This window comes from Schistocerca nitens, chromosome 7 (genome assembly GCF_023898315.1).
Source record: "Schistocerca nitens isolate TAMUIC-IGC-003100 chromosome 7, iqSchNite1.1, whole genome shotgun sequence".
NCBI classification, from domain to species: domain Eukaryota; kingdom Metazoa; phylum Arthropoda; class Insecta; order Orthoptera; family Acrididae; genus Schistocerca; species Schistocerca nitens.
Window position 1 is genome coordinate 139,766,155 of NC_064620.1, and position 3,172 is coordinate 139,769,326.

General features: G+C 41.2%; 1 pseudogene; it reads left to right on the forward strand.

Annotated features, from left to right (window-relative positions):
* The first annotated feature begins 1,077 nt into the window (after positions 1–1,077).
* On the forward strand, positions 1,078–1,195 carry LOC126195935 (5S ribosomal RNA; annotated as a pseudogene).
* The last annotated feature ends 1,977 nt before the right edge of the window (positions 1,196–3,172 follow it).

The window sequence follows — 3,172 nt, forward strand, 5'->3', positions numbered from 1 at the left end:
AGTGCTTACCAGACTCAATTCAAGGAACCCCAGATTTGCCTAAACTGTGCCCAACCACAACCAGCCTATGTCCTCGCAATGCTCACCATTTAGCATGACCCAGCTGAAATGAATAGCTTATCGAATGCCATGGATGCAGAGAGCCTTACCCCCAAACCCATTTCCGAGACACTGATTATTCAATCCCGTCTGAACTTGCTCACAAGTTTAACACTGGCAAGGCATACAAGAAACTGTTTCATAACTCCCTTTTAAAGGCCATTTATTGTCTGACCTTCCTGATCTCCGTTTATTGTTGATAGACTATTCTATACATTATGTGCATTTGGACTTGTTCAGGCCATTCTTTCTGGGTGTGACAACATTCAAGATTGCTAATTTAATTAATAGAAATAGAGATTAACCTAAACCAGAAAACCTGAGAACCATAGCAGATTGTCTGACTCCTCAGACTGATGCTGTCAAAAATTGGAAAAATTTGCTCAAATTGTGCTCCTACTACTACTGCTTCATAAATGATTTCCGTACCATGGCACAATTATTGCAAGGAGACTCCCAGTTTTCTTGGTCCGAAGAGGAGGATGGCTTTTCCTGCCATTTTTGGAGGTGCTGACCTCCAACTCAGTCCAGAATGTCCATAGCAAAAATGATGATACACTGGCAGTCACAATTAAAAGAAAGGTGTGGCTCTAGAGCAAATTCATATAGGTAAAAGATGAATGCTTATGCCTTCAGAGTATTCTTCACATGGATTTCATGAATTCTTATTGCTCACAGGTGATTGGTTTTTATGTTTGGTATACTCCCAGGAGTATGTGCAGTGGTGAGTAGTACAGATTCACATTACAGCACTGGTGGAGACTGCAGCAAATGCCTACATGAAATTGTTGAAGAAGGCATCATAACAGCTGCCACAGAGGAGGGATATAACTGTCACTTGCAGCTGTAACTTGTTGATGTGCACATGTGTTATACCGTTCAACCTCTGTAACACATTTCCATCTAAAATGTTTACCCGTGTAAAATGCTCCTAAACTCAAATCCCACAAAGCTTTCTGTAAGACCCTATATAAAGTAGGCAACAGCCTTGCCGCAGCGGATACACCGGTTCCCGTGAGATCACCGAAGTTAAGCGCTGTCGGGCGTGGTCGGCACTTGGATGGGTGACCATCCAGGCCGCCATGCGCTGCTGCCATTTTTCGGGGTGCACTCAGCCTTGTGAAGCCAATTGAGGAGCTACTCAACCGAATAGTAGCGGCTTTGGTCAAGAATACCATCATAATGACTGGGAGAGCGGTGTGCTGACCCCATGCCCCTCCTATCCGCATCCTCCTCTGAAGATGACATGGCGGTTGGATGGTGCCAGTAGGCCACTCGTGGCCTGAAGACAGAGTGCTATATGAAGTACCATCTGTTTAAAGTGCGCCTCTCCCACAAAAGACGGCTGCCAACTAAGGTTTCCTACCACACGTCCAGCAGGAACAAAGTGTGTGGTCAAGGAACATCATTTTCATTTCTGCACAGTGAATTGTTTGCTTAGTTACATGCAATGACTGTGCAAAATAAGAAGAAAGTATCTTCAGTAGCTGAAAAATTATCAAATTAAACAGAAATATAAAGAGAACAAGATGCTGTTACAGAAAGAATTTTTGCAGTCTCTTATGATGTCATCTTCAATGTTGCTATAACCTTGGACAAACTGCTTGTGCAGAGGGGAGGGGGAATGAAGCACTGGAAAGTTGCAGCTGGGATGCTATGCTGAGCTGGAAAAAGTTACAATCCACTGGATACATAAAGCTATGGATGCATCAGATTCTCTTCAAGTGGATCAGTACTTGAAGCAATGTTTTAGAAATTATGTGGAAGATGAAAAAAGAAATTTTACTATCTCTGTGAGTTGACTCACTAAGTTTAAGGACTTGCTGCAATTACTTACTGAAAAATCAGTGGCAAGACTGAATCCATGAACAATGTTGTTGTTGATGATGATGATGATGATGATGATGATGATGATGATGATGATGATGATGATGATGCCAGGAAAAATGAGGTCTGAGCAGACACAGTATGAGAAGAGAGTCGCATTCAATGTAGATAAAATTTGACTGATTTTCAAACTTACACATGACAAATCTTACACCATACAAAATGAAACTACTGCAGTAGGAAGCTCTGCAAAGATGGAATGACAACTGGCTTGCACCAATTGTGACAGATTGGAGAAACTGAAGTTGCTCGTCATCACAGAAGTAAACAAATCAATGACAGGAGTACAATTTGCAATATGGTTAAAAGTGTTCAGCCACAGAAAATCAAGACTGTCCTTTTTGTAGACAACTGTGTTACCCACCCAATAGACATTTTGCTGCCAAACATTGAACTTGCTTTGTTTCTTCCCCATATAACCAGCAAATGCCAGCCAACAGATCAAGAAATTATAAACTCTGACAGGACAGAAAATTGGGAAAGGTAACCAATGTGAATAAATGCCTAACCCTAAATTGTGAGCAAAAGTTATGCTCCTGCCCACCCTCCATCCAAAAAACAGCTAGATGCAATGAAGGTACAAAACTTAAATAAGGCAAAAGGTTCTGTGTTTGAGAATACTTGCATTTAGATAATAGTTCCTTATTTATTCATTGTCCACAAGAACCGTATACTACTTTGTAGCTGTCCATTTCCTCCTCTGTTGCAAATTCTCCTGTGCTGAGAACAAAGCTCTTATCTAGCTTTAACCTTCTGCCAGTAGTAGACAGTACATCTTAAGAAGTCTTGTTATATTGATCTCCCCTTTACAAGATGGTAGGACTTCACAAATACATGAACTGACATTACATGTATTCTGTTCGACATGACACTCAGTTTGATACACCCCTAATGACAGCTAATAACATCTCATCTCCCTTTTGATGACACCACAAGCATTTTCACTAACTGTTCTCTTCCATAGTGTGCCAAGTATCTTCAAGCTGGAGTGAACTGCCAACCAGCACGTCCTGAAAGACATAGCAGAAACAAAGAACTGTCCTTGTTGGCCCATCTTGAAGATGCAGTGTCCATCCACTCCTGGTTACACAGACAAATAGAAAAAAAGAACTTCTGAGCAGTATGCCCTCCTGAATCACTTAACTAAGAATAATACCTCAACAGGTAACCAATATTTGTTGGTACT